At 41.2% G+C, this 23,600-nt stretch overlaps 1 long non-coding RNA gene across 1 annotated transcript; it reads left to right on the forward strand.

The window, feature by feature from the left end:
- Positions 1-649: 649 nt before the first annotated feature.
- On the forward strand, positions 650-19,164 carry LOC137274998 (uncharacterized). Its single transcript, XR_010956331.1, has 2 exons — positions 650-734; positions 17,697-19,164. It is a non-coding gene; the product is annotated as an uncharacterized lncRNA (long non-coding RNA).
- Positions 19,165-23,600: the final 4,436 nt, after the last annotated feature.

Genomic DNA, 23,600 nt, shown 5'->3' on the forward strand with positions numbered 1-23,600 from the left:
CCGTTCCACTGTACCTAGTGCTTTCCCCGCACTTAGATTCCAGTCTGGAATAGTTCCACTGTAGTATAGTTCTAGTGCTTTCCCTCCTCTACCTTTCCCTTTGACACATGTCATCGATGTTTAACCACTACTACTACTACTACTACTACTACTACTACTACTACTACTACTACTACTAGAACCACTGCCACCACCCCCACTCCTACCAACACTACTACTAATAATACTACTATTACTACTACAAGCGAAATACCCAATCAGTGTATGCAGTGGTGCCCTGTTAATCCAGACAATCGTATTTAATACATATCCTGATAATCGAGCGATTGAATGTTTAGTGACTGAAGATAAATTCTAACCCGGATCTTCACGGGCAGTACTACTACTGTGGAACCCAGCTAAAAAAAACCAACAAACAATAAAGCAATCGCCTCCAAATCTCCAATTCCAAGAAAACTGACAAGCTTTCATGCACGAAACAAGAAATACGTTTTCACCTTTACAATCAGTTAAAGTAATCTGTCCAAAATTAAAAGCTTGAATTTCATCATCAGACATTGAGAAAAGTACTGTTACACAAATTACCGAGATGAAACTCGGAGCCACGTGACCCGCCTTACGGTATAAGCAGCTGTTCCTGTCAGGAACCGCAATTCTTTATGCAGCCGTGGAGCATCACCACTCAACGCACGAGAAGCTCTCAACGTTATAAAGGGTTGTACACTTTAACACAGGTGAGACATATATGTCATAGTCGGGTCAGAACCGAGTATGTGTTCGTGGAAACATATGTCAGCAATTACTGAATGACGTTTTCCGTATGTTAATATTTACAGATGCTAAACTTGATGTGGCAAAAACTAAATACGTAATCTATATATCTTTGAAGCTTTTCGTGATATGTTTGAAAATGAAGTTAGTATTGTTGATTTGTCAGAGCTGTTGTTTGATGGATGTTACTGTTGATGGGTCGTGAAGCATTTGAATTATTAACACGTTGGACACGATGGATTGTTATCCATCGCTGTGTTGTCTGTCATGTAAATCAGATTTCCGCACTCAGGAGATGTTGAATTGTGAGATAATTGATGCAGTTGTTGTTATGTGTCAGCTACTTAACACTGTCAGATACCACTATACGCGGCTTTAGCTAGCAGCCACCAGTTACAAAGTAGCGTAAAAACGTGTGAGTACACGCAGACCCAAGATACATTTGTTAAGAGGAGCAAGGTTCCCTTAATATACAATGTGATCGTGGTTAGAACAGTAGGTAGTAGAAAGGATGCAAAAGTGGCACAAAGGAATAAATTTACAAATGTAGTGTTGGGGACCAATAATACAGTGACAGATTGTAGGACCAACGTTACAGCAGGGGTTTGTGGGTGTATGGAGTTTAGGATTCTATAATCAAGGTTACAATGGTAAATTGTTTGATTAAGGTTGCAATAGTGGATGGTATGATCCAGGTTGCAAAAGTAGATGGTGTGATCAAGGTTACAATAGTAGTTTGAAGGATCAAGGTTGCAATAGCAGATGGTATGATTAAGGTTACAATAGTAGATGGTATGATCAAGTCTACAATTGTAGATGATGTGATCAAGGTTACACTAGTAAATGGTATGATCAAAGTTACAACAGTAGATGGCAGGGTCTAGGTTACACTAGTAGTTGGTAGGATTAGGGTTACAACAACAGATGGTAGGATCAAGGTTACAACAGTATGTTGTATGATAAAGATTACAATAGTATGTTGTATGATCAAGTTTGCAACAGTACTCGTCATTAGCCAAAGTTACGATAGCAGTTGCCTTCTCTCTCTCTTTTTTTTCTCTGTCTGTGTGTGTCTGTCTGTCTGTCTTTGTTCCCCCTTTCTCTCCCTTCCTACAGTCACATGACTCACTTCAGCATCAGCACGACCATAATATGATCACAGTTGCCGACAGTCCAAGTAATGTGCTTAACTTTCCGATTGATCACTACTTACTCGCCGACACAAGTAATTAAGTCATTCACTGCAGTCTCGTTTGCGTAACCGTGATATATTAGCTGATGAGTGACATTTTAGGCGCATTCAAGGATACGTATTCAATAGCTACTAAACTGCGAACACTGTACCATGAACAACGAAATCATGTCTCAGTGACAAGATCGACACACATTATCTTCTCTTAACTCTTCAACTTCAGGGCCCATATTCTCAAACCAATATCCCCCGTGCAGCGTAGGCTAAGGTTTGGAAGCCTAATACCTTAACTGCATGAAATGAATCTGAAATCTTTTGACAACCTTAACAGTGTGCGAAAGTTATTTGTTTATTTTCCTTTTCGTTTGAATTTAGAACACCCTTAGACACAGGTTCTCATATTGGTCGCCAAGCCGCTATGTTGTTATAGCCAACAGCATTGAAGGAGGTCATGACAATTATGGCATCATAGAAGCAATGGGAAATTAAATATATTTAGATAATGTTTAATAATCTTGACACGTAGATTTAGTTTTCGGGAAAGTGCAATTTTGAGTTAATTGTCAAGGGAAAAGTTCACAATGTTTATGTTTCCACACCTTGCCTTAAAGAGAGTCAATTAACTAGTCAAAGCAGGGAGGACCAGGGTTTTAAATGTTCAGGACTGGCACAGGCTGTGTCGCACAATAAACTGTTAGCGTGTGAGGTAATGAATATTCCAAAATAATCACATCGAGGTACAGCAAAAATAGGGTTCACGCAGTATGAAGTCCAAATGCTGGCGATCGCGCGTTTCAAAACACGCCAGCCTATTACAATATAAAATAATAATAGTACCCCAGCTAGCAGTGCCTGGAAACCACTACTTTCATGCTTTCATGCTTCTATTTATACTACGCATCAAAAGTTTAGACTCGCTATAAATGCAGCCACATACTTCAGTCAACTTTTCTACGTTAAATTTCGCAAATTGCTTCATACGTTTCCAAGATATTGTTTACACACGAACCTTTGAATTGCATAACAAATTCGTAACGCTTGAAATGACATTATTGTCGTGCGTTCAGTGATGAAACTCAGTGAAGATTCTTGACAGAACTTTACACCACAACGCAGATGTGCACACGCACGATATCTCCACATGCTTTTCAGCAATTTCATACATGAACCTTGTACAGTATATCTGCAGTTGGTTTACAGTTGGTTCCCACAAGTTAGTGGAGAAATTCATCTTCGATGCGATAAATGAGTTTAAACGTTTGATGGGTAGTATATACATGGCATATCGATAATTCCATGATGTTCATATTGCTTTTAAATATACAACGTCAGTGGAAATTAATACTCAGCCTTGCGTACTCTCTGGAACAAACTCCGTAGAAATAGTTGTGAAAATATTATATGAATATATCTCTGAAATCAGTGGTGACACTAAGTGTTCGCGAAAGGTGTACCAATGTCCTGCTCTAACTATCACTGTTGACATACAATTTTGTTGATTACAAACTAATGTTCAGAAGTTAAAAATAGTTTCAGATTGTTACTTGAAAATCATGCCTTGAAATCATGCCTTGTCATTACTTCGCAGTTTTCTGAGGCAGCATTGTATCGATAACGGAACAAACGGAGTGTTTTATTCTTGAAGACAAAGGACTACAAATCTAGTGTAACCAGTCAGTACTGTTTCGGCATCTGTATAGATCGTCGACAGCTTTGCTGACATCGTCTGTCTCTGGTCATCAACATCCTTGTTGTCGTCATTTTTTTATTTACGTGGTGATGTACCTGATATTTGTCTTGATATACCTTATTTTGATAAACGTCCCTGACGATATAGCTACTACTGATCTACATCTGTGACGATATAGCTTGTAGTGATCTCTATCTATGACGATATGGCTTGTTGTGATCTACATCCGTGACAATATGGCTTGTAGTGATCTACATCTGTGACGATATGGCTTGTAGTGATCTACATCTGTGACGATATGGCTTGTAGTGATCTACATCCGTAACGATATGGCTTGTAGTGATCTATATCTGTGACGATATGGCTTGTAGTGATCTATATCTGTGACGATATGGCTTGTAGTGATCTATATCTGTGACGATATGGCTTGTATTCATCTACATCCGAGACGATATGGCTTCTCTTGATCTTCTCTTGATTTTTTGTTTTGTTTTGGTTTACATCTGTGACAATATAGTTTCTCTTGGTCTACATCCTTGATGATATGGCTACTCTTGATCTACGTTATACATCAGACAGGTGGACAGATAATTCAACCTCAGGAGGGTGTTTGCTATGTATGTAATTCCTCGTATGGTGGTATTGATTTCTGGTGTGAGTCATAAGGTACATGTATGGTTGCTTGGAACTGAATAGTTGAGTTTTAAAAGATGCGATCTCATATCGATTCGATGTGATCATATGAAACTAGTAAATCACAGTTTCCCTTTTAGCATTATTTGCTTTCATGGTAACATCATACACTTGCTAGAAATATTCCGTTTGCGATATTCTGTGACATTACATTTTGAATATTTGTTGTCACAATATACAGTCTACGTGGTTTGCCAAAACTGAACTGTCTCCGTATGTCTGTTTGTAATAAGCGTTATAAACGAAAATGACTTGAAGAGTTAACACACATTAGATATCGTAGATTTAAACATTAGTTATCGTGGATTTAATCTGTAACCCGTTATATAATACTTTCAGTGTTGAAAGATTGTGTTTATAACATCAGATTTCATGGATTATGAATTTAGGTATAATGTACTTGTCTGAGAATAGTGGGGTCGGTGAGTAGCCAAGTGATTAAAGCGTTCGCTCGTCACGCCGAAGAACTGGGTTCGATGCCCCACATGGTTACAATATGTGATGCCATTTTCTGGTATTCCCCGTCATGGTATTGCTGGAATATTGAGTGAAGTGGCATAAAACTAAACTGAATAACTTACCATTTAAGGATTCAGGTTCGTGGTTTCAAGGCACGTTGATTTGGAATGAAACACAACTACCGCAACTTACGGGCAACTTTCGGCGCGTCGCTCATCCTCAGTTGTAAATCCGGAGTCCGTAATTTCGGAAAATTGTGTTTAAATATGTTTTATTCGCCAATGTAGAATAAAATATATCAGAATAGGTTCCTTTGTACTATCACAAACAGATATACTGCAATGTACAATTGTGTCGAGGATCAATCAGGATCATTAAACCACACGCATATTATATATTATATAAGTTAGAAGAGGATACTACTTTTTCCAGAGAATCAAGAGGAACGCTTTTTCGTGATGAAAACCGAAAATATTTGGTTCCATGATCAGAGACATCACTCTGTTTGTTGAAAAGGATACCACAAATTTTCGTTGCGCTACGACATGCTTAAGCCTATGATTAACTACAGAGTTAGGACAAGTAACGATACGAATGCTTACTTATTGTTTACCCGAACAGACTTGCACAAGCCTACAGAGTAATAAATTGTAATACTTTACGTATTTTTAAAAAAAATATTAATGAAAAGAACACGTCCCTCCTCCAGATTAGCATCCAAAACTGTCCTCTTTTCTTGACGTACCTCTTTGAATTTACTATTCGTCTGTGGGCTAAACACGCTAAAGCACTCAGTACGGCCTTGGGACAAGGTCATCTATCGACGTGGTCAGGATGAACGTAAACGTTGACGGCACGTGTAGGGTGGATTGTGTCAGGTACAGGGTTCGGAATTCTGTGTTCGGGGCTGTGCTTGACACTGGGTTTGAGTCTGATTGCTGCCACTGGGCTAAAATGCCTGCAGTGCGTGTCTGTGTGTATCTACTGGTGTGTTGTGTATGTTTGTGTTTCCGCGTGTATCGGTCTTTCAGTGGGACCCTGTATGTCTGTGTGAGCGTGTGCATGAGTGCGTGCGCCTGCTTTTATACTTGCATGCTCCCAGATTCATTACCTTATGACTTTTGTAACCGTAGCGTTTTCATAAAGATTTATGGATATTTCAAGCTATTATTTCAGCCTAGACCTTCACGTTATGCTGAATCTAGTCACCACACCTACCTCCAAGGCATCCTTGATTTTGACTCAAATCCCTCAGGTACCGGTTCATCAGATGCGAAAACAAAAATATAAAACCCTTTGACCCCAGACCTGTGTTCTGTGTTCGGGGATGTGTGTGGTAATATGTATTTGGAACGTGCTTGACACCGGATTTGAGTCTGATTGCTGCCACTGGGCTAAAATGACTGCAGTGCGTGTCTGTGTGAGGCAATTGGTGTGTTGTGTAGGTTTGTGTATGCACGTGTCGGTTTTTCTGTGGGACCCTGTATGTCTTTGTGAGCATGTGCATGTGTGCGTGCGCCTGCTTGTATACGTGTTCCGCCGAACATTTGCATGCTTCCAGATTCATTACCTTATGACTTGTGACTTATTGTAACCGTAGCGTTTTCATAAAGATTTATGGATATGTCAAACCCTTACTGCAGTCTAGACCTTCACGTAATGCTGAATCTAGTCACCAAACCCACCTCCAACGTAACCTTGATTTGAACTCCGTGGGAACTCAAATCACTCAGGTACCGGTTCATCAGATGCGAAAACAAAAATATGAAAACTTTTGACCTCAGACCCCCGACGAGATTATGTGATGTTATGAACGAAACACCGTTGTTAGCTTATCATTTTACGCCGACTCAGAGATGTTAAAGTGGTGCATCGAAGGCCCGTGAATTATGCGACCAGACAATCATGTGATGAATGGAATGAGCAATGATACACAGAGTCAGTCAAGTCACCAACCATGGTGCCGTGGGGTAGTATTGTGGCTGAAACGTCGTCTCGTCACGGTAACCAGGGTTCGATTCCACATATGGGTACAATATGTGAATCCCTTTTCTGGTGTCCTCCGACGTGGTATTGTATGAATACTGCTAAAAGCGACGTTATACCTTACTCACTCACTCAGTCTGTCACTCACCCACCAGTCCGGGCCATTAAGGCGTCATTGAGACGAACGTAGAGTGGCCCAGGTATTCCGGTCGTCTGAGACGCGGCAATTGATGTGCACAATTGCCTCCCTTGCGCATACAAGAAGTCTGTATTGTTCGAATCCTGATTCGCAGGGACACCACTGGACTACTGTTGAAAGCGGCGATAATCGTGACTCATTCAGTCACTTACGAACATCATAGCTTGCCGTGGTCACCGAGATTCCCACCGTGGTCACGGGGATTCCCACAGAGTGATTTTGATCGCGAAGAACTGTTAACATTGGAACACTATACAACGTGCACGGACCAATGAAGTGTATATCTTTACCTTCCGACTGTTCGATGAGGTGTTATCACTCCCGTTGGACATAATGCCTTTCTGTCGATTTGAAGAATCCCAGAACTGACTGCTCTAATCGCCAGGGGGACCAAAGACTAACAGTTAAATTGTTCCATATGTCAATAGAGAGCCACTCTGTCTTGTTTCGGGGGTAGTTGATGACATCGTCTGTGTTTGTCATGGCGTCTGCTAGTTATTGTAATTAGCGGGAATCTGATCTCGTCTGTCTAACAGATTGTTTTCTCTTCCGTCCTTTCCCTAATGATAAAGCGTCCATGAACCAAGTCTAGATATTTCCTGGATTCTGCATCTCCCACCTCACTTCGGCTCATTGTCAATTTTAATTTTACTCATTCCAGAGACTATGTTAGCCGACCAGACCATGTATCCATGACGGAACAGTCAATGTTTTGGGATCGTGTGCTGTGAGGGACGGTGGGGAAGCATTAGCTAGTGGTTAAAGCGTTCGCTCGCCACGCCGAAGACCTGGGTTTGATTCCCACACGGGTACAATGTGTGAAGCAGGTAACGACTGTAACGATGCGATGATCGTAACTCCCATTCTTTAACATGGACTTACGACAGATGTAGCTCTACGACTGCTTTGAGGAACCAGCCCTAGACAATTGCTAAGCGTGGCGTCAAACTAAACACTCACTGGGGTGGTGTGTTTTGACTACTGGGCTGGGTGGAAGCTGGGTTTGGTTGGATGGATCAATTCTTGCTTCTAATCTCTTGTCCTGTTCTGTGAGGATTGTCTTGTGAGACCGATTCACGCTTGACGAATCCGGAATTATCTAGTTGTGTCCCTTGGGCACGCCAGAAACCTATGACACATTGATATTAATTCGACCTTATCATATGTCTAGGTGTTCACGATTACAATCTGCATATCTTTAACCTTTTCTTTCAATATTAAGCCTTTATGTCTGGTTATACTTGAAATACTTTTCAAAGTGGCACTAAACCCAAATCGCCGTCTGACGTATCCCAATTAATGTAAATCAGGCATGCCAAAGAATGTCGAACATGTACCATTTAACACCGAATGACGGTTGTCGTAAAGCTTAGATTCATTTACGGCAGTCGTAATTCATGTACTTTTAACGTCTCACTACAGTCGCCTTGCTGAGTAGGAGTGTCAGAAAGCAGTCATTGGTCAACAATCAAAACAAGGACATCGTGGGTCCCTCAAGCTTTTTATGGTGATTGACCTCTTGCACTAGCAGTCAGTATTGCCCCACAGGGACATAGCTGTAGCTTGGAATGGAAGAGACGTTCTCAAATGCTATTTGGCTTGCGACAAGTTAATTACTTTTTTCAAACTGCTTTTTATTGATCTCATTTGAACAATGGTAGTTCTGTCATTAATTTCACTTGAATCGGATGCGAGCAACCAAGAATTTCTATGCGTAGGCTGAGAGGTGTATATGTTTGTCATTCGGTTGTAACGACTCCAGATTTAGGGAATCGTACTGTTTGCTGGTAGGACACTAGCATACAAATGCATGGCAGATTTTCTGTCGTCACAGTGCTACAGATAGATTCGGCGTCTTTAGCCAAGCCTTGACCACTTACAGTAGGGTTTCCTAAATGTGTGATCAGTATGCATAAATGTAGATGTACAAGGATATCGTGCATTTGCATTACTGCCGTAATGATGTAAATGTATAGTGAACTGTGTTACTTTCCAGTACCTTTATGTTCTATGGCTCGGAGTGGTTTCCGGATTTGGGTGAAAAACGCATTGCACAGAATCCGCATTTGGCAGGTTCCACTGTAGTTCAAATTAGATACTGAGGATCGCCAAGCCCTCGTATTTTCGAGTCAGTGAGTGCGTTGGGTTTTACGCCGGGTGTTACACAAGAAATGGGCATCACACATTGTACCCCTGTGGAGACTCGAACACGGACCTTCGGAGTAATGAGCGAACGTTTTACCACTACAACCTACCCCACCGACCCATCTTATTTAGCAGATAAATACGACGAAATTATAATTGTTCCAATCTTTATTTTAAATAATTATTTAGGGCAGTTATAATTTCGTTATACACATCTGATTTTCCAACACGGTATGTTTATTTCGATTCTACCATAACCACGTTCTTAATCTTTAAGCCAAATACAATTTGTACATGTGTTGGAAATTGAGAGGTGTATAACATTCTTATACATCCTCTGAATGGATTTAATCAACCAATCACAATCCAGCATTACAGAAGTCAGGGTAGAAGTGTAATTCGAATTTAAAAACATATTATAAGAAGCAATAAATAACTGAAAAATCAAAGCCTATAGCGCTATATAGATCTTATCATTTTTATACCCGGAAGAAAACAAATCTGGGAATTCCATAATTATAATGCGGACCATGTTGATTCGATAGCCCCAGAGTTAAGGCGTTTGCTTGTTACGCCCAAGACCCAGGTTCGATTCCCCACTTTGGGTTAAGTGTGAAGCCCATTTCTAGTGTCCCCACTGTGATATTGCTGGGATAATGCTAAAAACGGGATAAGGCCATACTCACTTACAGATGGTAACGCAAAAATGAACCAAATGTGAAATTAAAACAAGCTAACGAGACAGAACAGCGGGCCCAGTGATAACACACTTATCCACCAAAAACACACTTTCTGTCATCACACGCTCACAGAGTAAAGACTCAACGCAAAAACTCAGTTATCAAGCGTACGTGTGTGGAAATGTCACTTGCTCTCCCGACCGTCGCCATAGCACTGTAGGACCATGGGTGGGTGTTTAAACAGCGATAATTGACGATCAGGGAATAAGCGCTTACTGGAAAGGTTATGTTAACCCGTGTTTCAGCTGTGACTCAAAAGGCTTTACATGATATATTCAAGCAGTTCAGAAAACGTTTTTTTCTACTTTCGTTTACGTTTCGATGATACGCCATCGACTTATTCACCGATCTGTACTGAACAAGAAAAGAAACGCAAGTTTCGAAAATATGAAATCTGATTAGATAGTAAGCGTTTATGTCTTCTGTTTAAAACTTGACAAAACATGGTTGCGTTTCTTTTGCTGTTCAGTATATTTAGACATCTCCTTAGAAAGATTAGGTTGCTGTGAGTCTGTATTATCCGAAATCAACACATGCATACATAATAGATGGGCGATCAGCGTTATAAGCTGATGCTCGTTCGCGTTTTGGATTGGTTTGATAGTGCTTAGCCAGTCGCGATGCAATTAGTAGACGTTTACCGCTTAGTGGTAACTCGTGAGTTGGTCCTGACAAACCTAGATTCGAACTGGGATTCGAACAGCGGCTATGTATTCCGTCAGTTGTATTAAAACACAGAACACCTACACTAACCCGTATCAGTCAGAATATGGTTCCTGTTTATTATATGTATTTGTAACAATGACAACAGAAATATATAAGCTGTCAGAACGTCCCTTGTGTGGATCCCTTGTCTTGTACAAAATTGCTAAAAGCGGCTTGATGCCATACTCACTCACTCACTCACTCACGCACTCACTCTTACAGACGATTCTCGATGTTCTCAGAATTGAGTATTGTAGTCATTTCTTCAGGGTTAAAATCTATGTTTAAAGTCTATGTTTGTATTTTGTCGGCATCGAAAGGAGGTATCCCAAGAACTGCCTTCGTCCCTTTAGATTAGAAGTGCCCATCAAGGAAATTATTGTCTTGACTAAATTATTGTGTGTTTTGTATCAGTCGGTCTTTTCCCTAACCAGGAAAAAGACTTGACCACCGATCGATGAAAGTTGTGCGCTCAGAAATACGACAAACCAAGCAGACTGCGAGGATGATCAGTCAAAGAGTCCGCCAAAAATACCCTTTGATTTTACTCACGTCTTTTGTTTAAAACATTCTTAGTATACCACCCATCCAAGTTTGGTTGGTTTGTTTTTCATTTTTTCATTTATTTATTGTAAACACCCGTCATATGTTTATACTAGTGTATATGTAGCCACTCACTTAGGCAACTGTTCTAAACTAGAGCTTGCTGAGAATATTCCATCTTTAGGCACATGAATGGGTGAATTGTAACACAAATTCGTAACTTCGTACAGAGTATTGCCATGAGTTCAGTAAATGATAAAAATCAGTGAAAATTGGCGAACTTTAGCAAAACCTTACACTAAGAGTTCACATGCACGATATTTGCTTTTTTCAGATTTCTATAAAAGATCCTATCTGCATAGTTTGCATATATATATATACGCGTATATGCACACACACGCACACAATAATTAATGAGCGTTTTCAGTGAGTCTAAACTCTTGATGGGTTGCTTACTTCAAAGAATCCCTCAGAAATAACGTTTGATGTTTTTTTGTTTAAAACAAGCCAAGACATAATGTGTTCACTCATAATGGGTTTCAGGTTATGTTAAAAATATCTTCTGCAATATGAAATATGAAAATCATGTTCAAATCATTACGTATGAGTTTACAACTCTAGTGCCCAGTTTGCGATTGGACAGAGCCCAGTAAAAGAACGACTTGGGTCCGAGGCTTAATTCGGTTTGTCCCGGAATGAATGACTTGGGCACGAATGCCTTGTAATGTTGTGTGATATACACTGTGATCTGCGCTAGAACAATATACATGATTGATTGTACAGTGCCCAGAGCGATCATTACCTCCAGTGCTGAAAACCTCCAGGAATGGTTTCCTTCAAGAACATGATTGTCTGAACGGCGCACGTAATCATCCTGTTGTTGGTGCTGAACCACGGGGTCCCTGTGATACACGAGGGGGTGATCAGCTGATTGACACACTTTACATCACGACTTTATGTAAGGAGTTCCCCCGTAGGGAAGGATTGCCAGGAGTGTGTATCCCTGATCAGGGCCTATAAAGCTTAAACTGGTTCTGATCATGGATGCCTAGTACGTTGTATTTTCAATGGTCTGGATGTGTAGCAAGCAGATTAATGGCAGTGTTGGATTGTTGGCACGCTTGGAGCCATATCATTTGCATTTGTAACGAGTCGGGATAGTTTGTGGTTATGTTTGTAAGACGTCTCCGCCGATTTCGACGGAAGTAATTGGCGGTGTGCTGACATCACTCTGGTCTGTTATTTCCTGAGAGCTTTCAATCTTCTGTTGATGCAGTGGAGTGATTATCCATGATCTAGGTTTATGAAGCTGAGGGTCAGGCCCGGTCGTGGATGTACCTATCCATGGTTAAAGTGGTTTGAAAATAGTATCGTTGACTGCTAGCGACAAGGTTCCCTTTTAGAACATCTTCTTGAGATATTTGATCAGAGTACGATTGTGGGCAAGGATTAAAGACAGAACATTTTAATGTTTGAATGCGCTTCTGTTGATTTGCTGAGAACTTGTCCTGTTGTTATCCTTCGTAACGCGTTTTGCAGGGGTATTAAAATGGCTCCGTCCATCCGTCCGTATATCCGTCCGTGCACATTTGTCTTTTCTCGTGCAGATCTTTTAAACCGTTCAATATGTCTTCACCAAACGTGGCACATAGATTGGTTTGGTGGTGTAGTGGTGCCTTTTTGAAATCCTGAATCAAGTACTTTTTGTGTTGCCATGGCAAGTTTGACTTCCACTAAATTTGTCTGTAGTACCCTTTTCCGGATCAGAACTTTATATCATTCAGTATTTCGTCACCAAACCTCTGGCATAGACATGTCTACTGGTGAACTAGTGCCTTTTGGTAGTTTTGGAATTCTGAATCAAATATCTTTTTTTATGTTCCCACGGCAACAAGTTTGACTTCGACTGTATTTGGTGGTAGTGCTCCTTCCCTGAGAAAAACCTAAAAACTACGGTATTTTTCGAGAGCACGGAAATTCCATTCTTCCCTCCATTTGGGGTACAAGGACAGTTTAGCCTTTCAAACGCTAAGAGGTTCATTGTTTAGTGTGTGCGCGCCAACGGTTGTGTGTTTGTGGGCCGCTAAGCACTGGTGCCGGAAAGGTAATTTTCAATCAGGCAGTACAAAACCAAGCTATCACAAAAAGCAATTTCATAGCGAGTGTTGTGCAAACATTATAATATAAAGACAAGACAACATACAATGTTATTTATAATATCTGGATGCTGTCGGTATTTACGCGGGTAAAGTCAGACCATACGGTCCGCTGTACGTTCTAAACTGCAGAGCAACCTCTGTATCTCCTTCGGTATCCATGACGACAAACCCCTTAGAATATTATCCAGTTTGTGTTTTAACCTTTTTTATATTAAAAAATTCAATACGCAAGGTTCCCGGGAGAGGTGTTCGGGCATTTCCTTGTGCCAGCATATATACTGAACAGCAAAAGAAACGCAACTTCTCCTCTTGCTGAGTTTTAAATGGAAGACATAAACATGATCGCTAACCTTTACGAGATTTCAGTTTTTCGAAAGCTGCGTTTCTTTTGCTGTTCAGTATGAATACGTTTCATTCAACAAAAGGCACTTATCTAAAACCTGAAGAGCGTGACAGTAATGCGTTACGTTTGGTGAAGGTTCGTTGGTCTTATATCATACTTGTTTTACCTCACCTGATCCTTTCCTGTGGGATCACTGGAATAGTTGAATATTCATCACACAGCTTCACCCGAGGAGCAGTGAGAGATATTGCATAGCTGGTGAGTGAGTGCGGATGTTTAAGAGGGAGCAATGTTCGGCAACATTCCAGCTATACGACCATCATTTATCAGCTTGATCCCAGCAAACACGTGCCTGGTGTCATCACCAGTCAATAATCAAATGAATGCGTTTGTGAGAAATTGTTTGCGATCGTTAGAGACTGTGTGTTTGTGAGAGATTGTCAGGGAAAGTAAGGGACTGTGTGTTTGTGAGAGATTTTCAGGGAGTGTTAGGGACTGTGTGTTTGTGAGAGATTATTAGGGATTGGTAGGGGCTGAGTGTTTGTGAGAAATTGTTAGGGGCTGCGCATTTGTGAGAGATTGTTAGGGGCTGTGTGTTTGTGAGAGATTGTCAGGGAAAGTTAGGGACTGTGCGTTTATGAGAGATTTGAAGGACTATGTGTTTGTGATAGACTTGAGAGACTGTTAGGGACTATGTGTTTGTGGGAGACTGTGAAGGATTGTTTGTTAGTGAGAAATTGTTAGGAACTATGTGTTTGCGGGAGACTGAGACGGATTGTTAGGAACTATGCGTTTGTGAGAAACTGTGAGAGACTCTGAGTAGCTATTTGTTTGTGGGAGACCGTGAGAGATTGTTAGGAACTATGTGTTTGTGAGAAACGGAGAGATTGGTAGGAACTATGTGTTTGCGGGAGACTGTGACGGATTGTTATGAACTATGCGTTTGTGGGAGGCTGTGAGAGACTGTGAGGAACTATGTGTTTATGAGAGATTGTGAGGAACTACGTGTATGTGAGAAACTGAGAGATTGTTAGGAACTATGTGTTTGTGGGAGACCGTTAGGGGTTGTTAGGAACTATGTGTTTGTTAAAGAGTGAGAGATATTGTTAAGAAGGCTTTGGAGGACTCGTCGTAAAACCCTGTGCTGTGTATCTGGAAGTCATGTGTTATACGGAGGCAAAGTCACTACTAGGAATCAGCGACTCGTCGTTACAAACCTTTGAAACACAGAATATGATTGTTAGAATACCAACAAAGATATATTACTGCAAGTAGTGAAACCTAGCAACGTTACGACCTTCACAAGAAAAAAATGGCGATTTACAAAAAGTTTTCATACAATTGGTCATAAAATCCCATGGAACATTGTCGTTGATTATCATTTACAGCCTCTCAAACACTTGAGTCCTGTCAGTCGTATCTCTTCCGTTGTTTCAAGCAGCTATTGTATGCCGACCCACAGACAGCTCAGCTGTCATATTTCTTCAGACAGGAAATAAATACTTTTCATGTATAATTCTGTGAATGGCGGGTGATCCCAGAAGGGCCCATGAAGAGTGAGTGAGTTAAGTTTTACGCCATACTCAGCAATATTACAGCTATATGGCGGCGGTCTGTAAATAATCAAGTCTGGACCGGACGATCTAGTGACCAAAAACATGAACATCGATCTGCGCGAGCACATGTGTCAACCAAGTCAGCGAGTCTGACCACCCGATCCCGTTAGTCGCCTCTTACGACAAGCATAGTCGCCTTTTATGGCAAGCATGGGTTGCTGAAGGCCTGTTCTACCCCGGGACCTTCACGGGTCGGCCCATGAAGATGCGGGTTAGAATTGGCCTATATTAAACTGTGCTTGTAGTAAGAGGCGACTAACGGAATCAGGTGGTCCAGCTGGCTGACCTGGTTGACACTAGTCATCGTATTCATGTTGCGTAGATGGATGTTGCATAGTTTTGTTGATCACTTGACTGTCGGACCAAGACAGGGGTTTTACAGATTGCCGCCATATAGCTGGAATATACAGCTTACAACAACAAACCATTCATCTAACGAAGGTCATCATATGTGTTAAGTGATCCTTTGTACGATTTTCACATTTATTTCCCCATTTGTGTAAGATGGAAACTGCATCTGAGGTTTGTTAAGTGCGGTCATTCTCTTGCCAAGTGAACTGTAACATGCAGATTATTGACTCGACCCCCAAACAATGCAGCCGAGTCAAGTATGCAAATGTTAGAGCTGTTAGAGTTACCTCCCTTATACTCAGCTCTACGGTTGTCACAATATCAGCACTTACGAATCATTATCCCTGATAAACTATGTTTGTTCTGAACTTTAACTTTATTAAACGTTGAGTGGGTGGAACCAAAATGCACATTACATAACATTTGTTAGCAACGACTGATATTTTTAGGCAATCCGAAGTGTGTCTGTGACGTCCTTGCCGAGTGAATGTGTGAGAGAATACAGTTTAGGCCGCTCTTAGTAATATTCATATAAATGAGTGAGAGAATATAGTCTTACACCGCTCTTAGCACCAAAATGGGCCTTCCTCTGATTGTCTCTGTCACACTGTTACCTGTTCTTTCTGCTTCACATCGTTGTACTGCTAGGATAAAGACACCTACTCTTTCTACGCCACTTCGCCTCGTGTTGATTGTGACCCGTGGAGACCCATGCTTGCCTCAAAAGACAACTATGCCTGACTAACGGGATAGGGTGGTTGAGGTCGCTGACCTGGTTGACATGCCATCGGTTCCCATTTGCGCAGATCGATTCTCATGCCGTTGATCACTGGATTGTCTGGTCCAGGTTTGATTGTTTACAGACCGCCGCCATATAGCTGGAATATTTAGGTCCAGCCTGAAGCTAAACTTGCTCACATGTAGAGTGCTGGACGTGTTTGAGCTGCGTGCAGTCCAAACTAATATCCGTGCCATTGTGTTAGCTTCCGCAGATGTCATGGTTCAAAGTCAAGGATGTTTATTGTACAAAATTCCTGCGGCCCATATACATTCGAATTATACGTAACATGGTGGAATAAGTAGTAATATGTGATTCAAGCAGCAAAATCTCCAAGCAGTAAATTACGTGCAAATAGTGAAATACTTCGGGTCTACAAAATTATATATCAGATTGCTACGTTTGATAAGAGCATTATTGATAAACCACGACAGTTTTATCGTTACATGCTGGTCAGTTGATAAAAGAAGTAGTTTAAAAGCTAAATTAAATGAAGGTGGCTTACATAGATAATATTCAGCTATATATATCCAGGCAGTAGTTAACTTTCCTTACTAAAGGGAGTACTATCTCAGTTAAAGGAGTGTTACTGATGCACATATAGTAATCTGTAAAACCATTGTAAGAGGGCAGGTGCCCCTTGTCTGGTTACCTACAGCCGTGGGTTTCGTACGCAAATCTATGAGAGACATACAAGTAAATTGTATGTACAAGACATACATCTAAATAACAGAGAAGGCACATTCTCTTTCATCGTTCACTATAAGGCAGGTTGTCCTGCTCTTGCGGAGATGTTGAATAGTTTAACATCTACATTCATTTCCCAGGATGTCCTGGCCGTTCCGGGGCGGTGGGGGTAGCCTAGTGGATAAAGCGTTCGCTCGTCACGCCGAAGTCCCGGGTTCGATTCCCCACATGGGCACAATGTGTGAAACCCATTTTCTGGTGTTCCCCGCCGTGATATCGCTGCAATATTGCTAAAGGCAACGTAAAACTAAACTCACTCACTCACTCACTCACTCTTGGCCGTTCTATGTGGTTGTCCTGCTCTTGCGGAAATGGTGAATAGTTTAACTTCTACATTCATTTCTCAGGATGTCCTGGCTGTTCTATGTGGTTGTCTTGTTCCTGCCTCAATAATTAATAACGTTAACTTCTATATACATTTTATCAGGATGGCCTGGCTCTTCCACGTGGTCGTCCTACTCCTGTGGAAATATTCAGTAGCCTTAACTTCTGTTTTCATCTTCCATTCGGCAGTTCCACGTGCTTGTCCAGCTCTTTCAGGAATAATGATTAGCCCTAACTTGTACTTTCATTTTCCAGGATGTCTCGGTTGGTCCTTGTGGTTCTACTGCTCCAACAAGTGATGTTCCTCCGCGGAGGGTCCGCCAAACTGTCCGCCTGCGCTGACAAAGAAACGGACATGAAGTGCTATTACTGTAGCTCGCACTACGACAAGCCGAAAATTTACGAGGAGTGCTGCATTGACGAGGAGCTAAGGAAGCACTGCTTCGAACATATATGGATAGAGCCAAAGAGGGACCGCCAGTGGTGAAGCTGATACAGGACAATCGTTCTTGAAAGGATTCAAATATGTTTTTGCTTTATGGACTGTGATCAAAATGGAAGTCACTTTATCAGGGGTTTGGGGGAAATAACTTGTTTGGTTCTCACCTATTGGGAAACGAAAAATTTCTTCTCTTCGTCAACACTCACCTCTCCGCAATCTCCGCTTTACCTGTCCCGGATTGACACGGGGATTACCGAAGGAACTTTGAACATACAAAACATACAAGGATACCCAGTAATAGAAAGCAAGCGTTAAAGTGTGTAATTGTGGTTGACTCCAAAAGATCTTCACATTCTGAACGATGCGTCACCCTCTAACCTTGACCCTTAACTCGGACACTTTGAGTCGTACAGCCTTTGATGATCGCAAATGTCTTGTAACTTCATTCGTGCACATTAAAATGTATTCCACCTCGCTACTGCTACATAATGACGTGGGAACATCCTATTGGAGGTCATGCCACAACGCCCTTTCGCTCGACCAATCAGATTGTCGCTAACGTGATAGGTTTGGTAATGGGAAGGCAATGTTCCAGCTAGTAGGCGATGGTGATAGTCAGTTTCCGAATGTGTTGTATATTTAATGGTGCAGCCTTGATCAAAAATGAGCTTCAGGGGCGGATCCAGGATTTTGGAAAGCAGGACGCACATACATCATGAAGTCCAAAGGCTAAGTATGGAAAGCTTCTCCAAAACACTTTTTCGAGGGAGGGAGAGGGGGGTGGTGCCCACTCTTCTGTGAATCCGTCCCTCGGCATCCCGAACGGCATTAAGGGGCCATACGACCGACTCATTAAAATAAACATTTCAAACAAAAAGAACCAATGACATTTCTGTCAAACAGTCTTAGCCATCAATTCTTGAATTACTTCTTGTTCAAGTATTAAATAGAGAAGACAGTCAAAGTATTTTTCAAACTGTCAGTTTTACCGGAAGTTACTATCCTATTAAGCCCTTGTCGTAAAGCTCGGTGAAGGCTACTTTCCGATCGTCTTACTAACGGTTGATCTCAAAAGGTTTGTGAAAGATCGTTTAGACATGGCCAGTAATAGGGTAAAGTTCCTGGATCTTTCTGTAGCGGTAGCGTTAATCTCTGTGTGAAATTGTTTGGAGTGTCTCTGTTGGATTTAGATATTTGCCTGTCATAGAGGTGAATCCGTCTGCAATTATCAAAATAAACATTAAATGTATCGATTAAAGAGATTATTATTTATTACACGTTCGTGGCTTGTTTGTGTGATTATTTGGCCTCGTCTCAGAAAGTGAATCATAAACCCTCTTGTTACAAGTCGTTGCTGGGACATTTACACACGTCGTATAGATAAAGACTACCGCAGATGGAATCAGTTTTACTACAGATTCACAAGGAGCAGTCGGGACATCTTGGAAAAGAAAGATAACAGTTAGGGCTACAATAATAGGGGGTGGTAGAATGATTCCAACAATAGCAGCGAGATTCCAGTAGTTATACTAGTTGCAGCAAATTACAATAGTAGTGAGTATGTCTTTATTCTGCTTTCAGCAATATTCCAGCAATATGACGGCGGGTAACAAAATAAGCAGATAGGAACATGGTTACAATAGTAAGAGATCTGAGCAAGGTTACACAATGGTAGCAATTGGGGGCATGGTTACAATAGTAACAGATAGAAGCATGATTACAATAGTAATAGATCTGAACATGACTACAACAGAAGCATATAGAAGCATAGTTACAATAGTAGGAGATAGGAGAAAGGTAACAGTAATAGCAATATACATGTATCCTCCCAAATCGCTTTAGCGAAAAGCATTTTAATGAATGGATGCTTGTGATGTATAATTTCTTACTTGATGAGATGGGAACAAAACACAACATCACTAACGCAAACACACTCATGCACCCACTCTGCCACTCATTCATTCACTCACGTACTACTCACACACACAGAGAAACCTAAAATGACGAACTTCCACAATCGGCCTGAGATAAAGGTGTTGAGTCAACGTGTGCAGGGAACCCAGATCGCAAATACGTTGACGTCAACCATGGGGAATCCTTGGATGGGTGACCGTGTACACAAGCTTGACCCCTGAGAGTTTCTGGTCCTTCAGTCCTGTCTAGCAACATTCACACGCGAAACATGGGGTCTATCCTCAAGCTCAGACTATGCAATTTGGATATCTTGACATGCATCAACAAGTCAGCAAGCCTGACCACCCGATCGCCTCTTACGACAAGCATGGGTTGCTGAAGCAAATTCTAGCCCGGACCTTCACGAGCTGTCCCGAGTTATACTTTCCGAGGTTTAACTACTTGGCGTTGTTTCATCTGAACCGTCAAGATGGAGGAACAGAAATCAGCAAAGAAGGCTCCATGAGTCCTTAATTAGATTTCTTAATTTAATTTCTTATTTACCAAACATCTGCAAAAATATCTACGAACGTATCTTACTTCATCTAAATCACGGACATCTGATACTTTCTGCCTAGTGTAAGAACTTTGCAGCCAATTTTGTACTGGGCCGTGTTAAGTCATTGGGCTGTATTGGTAATGTAGGCCGTGTTAAGCCACCGGGCTGTATTGGTAATATAGGTCGGGTTAAGCCACTGGGCTGCATTGGTAATGTAGGCCGTGTTAAGTCATTGGACTGTATTGGTAATGCAGGCCACTGGGCCGTGTTAAGTCACTGGGCTGTCTTGGTAATGTATGCCACTGGACTGTGTTAAGTCACTGGGCTGTATTGGTAGTGTAGGCCATGTTAAGCCACTGGGCTGTAGTGGTAATGTAGGTTGTGTTAAGTCACTGGGCTGTATTGGTAATGTAGGCCATGTTAAGCCACTGGGCTGTATTGGTAATGTAGGCCATGTTAAGCCACTGGGCTGTATTGGTAATGTAGGCCGTGTTAAGCCACTGGGCTGTATTGGTAATGTAGGCCGTGTTAAGTCATTGGGCTCTATTGGTAACAACATCGATGAAGCTTGTGGAGCGGAATGATCACTGTTATAAGTTAAGTATACTTCATGTTCACATAGGCAATTCTTGTGTAGGCTCAAACGTGTTGTAACGTCTGTTGCTGCTTGCAAAAGTTTAAGGTTAAGATTGTTTATGTTGCTGAATACGTAGTAAATCAAAGGTTTATTTTTTCACTTGGGTGTGTCTGTCATCTTTAAAGCTAATATCGTTATTGATGACGTTTCAATTATAATTGGTTTCTGTGCACCTTATTTCAGAAGCAGTTCAGATCCAGATTGATTTATCTTGGATGTGTACAAGGCCTTGGTTTAAACCGATACATCTGCCAGGCGGAAATGATAATGCTTCCTCGCTATTATCAATGACTGTATCATAACGGGCGTTCATCTTTAGGAGATTCCAGGATATATATTGTGTGGAGACCTGACTTTACAGTTGTGGTTTTGTTTTACTACTGAAGGCTATCCAGTTGGATTGCGTATGGAGGATGTCTGCAGACTTTCGCGTTTGTCGTATGCCGTCGTCTGCGATACGGTTTGACGTCATCTTGCATTGTAAATTTTGAAATTAACCAGCTCGCTCTGGAGGCGCGGTAGACAGCACCCTGAATTACGAGTATGTTGTACTTGGTAAATAATTTATGTTCGTTTGAGCAAAGCGATAAAGAACATAACAAGTGTCGATGTGTGTCTGGATAGATGGATGTGTCGGTACGTGGTTGGGTGGATGGATGAATGTGCCGGAGTGTGGATGGGTAAATGGATGTACCGGCGTGAGAATGGAATTAATTGTCTAGCGTCTGGATGGATAGAGAGAAAGATGTGTCTGCGTATGGATGGACGGATAGTAGCAAGTGTCGATGTGTGGATGAATAGAGGATGTGTCGATGTCTGCATAATTCGATAGATGGATGGAATATATGTGGATGAGTAGATAGATGATGCGGCGATGTGTGGGTGAATAGAGGAATGTGCCGGAGTGTGGATGAATAGATAGAGTTGTGTGTCTGTATTATTAATGGACTGACAGATGTAAGTGTGGAGTGTGGGTGAATAGATATAGGTACGTGTCAATGTATGGAGTGAGTGAGTGAGGTAATATTTAACGTCGTATGGGCAATCTTGTATCCATATCGTGAAGAGAACATTCGTGAAAAGAGACATTTATGTATGTGCAAAACCCTGTCGACGAAGGACAGTAAAACAACTAGAGTATCACAATAATGCTTAAAACTATCGTGAAAAGTTAAAACTAATGTCACGATTCAGACAATACAATAAAAACAGGCTATAGATCACCAACACCTGAAGGTAGATCACCATACTAGAGGCCATGGGGACTTACAGTGCTTCAGCTACCTGCATGGTCCCTAGTTGGATTTACATCATCCCTTCAGCCGCTGGAGAGTGTATGAAATGCTAGCCAAAATTAAAATAACATGAATACTACGATTAAAAACCTGGAAGACATAAATTTACATAAAATGTTTTGGGACTTACGTACCCTCTCAGGAGGACAATAATTTTACCATTCTTCAACCCCCTTTGAGGGTACAGCCACTAACAATTCTAGTTACTAATCTAAACTACCAGTCTCTAAAATACATCTGTCTACACAGTCATATTGCTCAAAATTCAACAATTACATCAATTTGCTTTAAAACACCAATGATTAAATGAGAACTTAAAGTGGTAAAAAGATCCTTGACAGTTTTGACAGTGAAATATTTATCCCTTGTGATGGAGAATTCAACACAGTCAAGCAGGATATGCTTGACAGCGACTCTCTCATCACAAAGGATACAAAACGGAGGATCCTCGGCTTTTAAAAGGTATGCATGAATATATCTGGTATGGCCAATACGACATCGTCGTAAATTAACCTCTTCAAATCTTGACTGACAGCCGAAGTAGGTGTAACCAATATACGGTTTTATTTCATGTAATTTATTTATACCTACTTGAATTGGATCTGCATCAGGATGTAGGTTCTAATGCTAGCTTTGTAATCAGAGTAGGGAATAAGAAGTGGTGTCACAGATTTGTTGAGTGCTGCCTTGGCAGCAAGATCGGCCATCGTGTTACCAGAAATGCCAACGTGGCTGGGTAACCAACAGAAGACGATGTCGAATTGGCCAGTAGCAAGATTATTATACAATTCAATAACTTCAATTAAAAGAGGATGTTTACAAGACAAATTTTTAATCGCCTGAAGACAAGAAAGAGAGTCTGTAAAGACTATATACTGTTTATGTTTAGGGTGTCTTTGAATATATTTAAGCGCTGTTAATATGGCATTTGCTTCTGCAGTAAATATGGAGCTTTTTTCTGGAATCCTAAGGTATTGTTCTGGATCCAATGACAGTGGCACAAGATACTGCACCACCGACCTGGGAACCATCTGTGAATAAGGATTTGTAATTGCTGTATTTAGTTTTTAATTGAATATATTCTTGTTTTTATCGTAAGTCGTTAGTTTCTGATTTTTAAATGAAGTTAATGTTAGGTCAACGTGTGGCCTAACAATCTGCCAAGGGGGAGATTAAAGAAGACGTAACGGAGCTATGTTTTCCAGATCAATGCCGGCCGAAGAAAGTAAGGGTTTAATTCTGTGCCCAAGAGGTGGTCAATGTATGGATTGATGGATAGATGGATGTCAAGTGTGTGTATGGGTGGATAGATGTATGTGTCGATGTGAATGGA

Source organism: Haliotis asinina, chromosome 1 (assembly GCF_037392515.1).
Source record: "Haliotis asinina isolate JCU_RB_2024 chromosome 1, JCU_Hal_asi_v2, whole genome shotgun sequence".
Lineage (NCBI taxonomy): Eukaryota > Metazoa > Mollusca > Gastropoda > Lepetellida > Haliotidae > Haliotis > Haliotis asinina.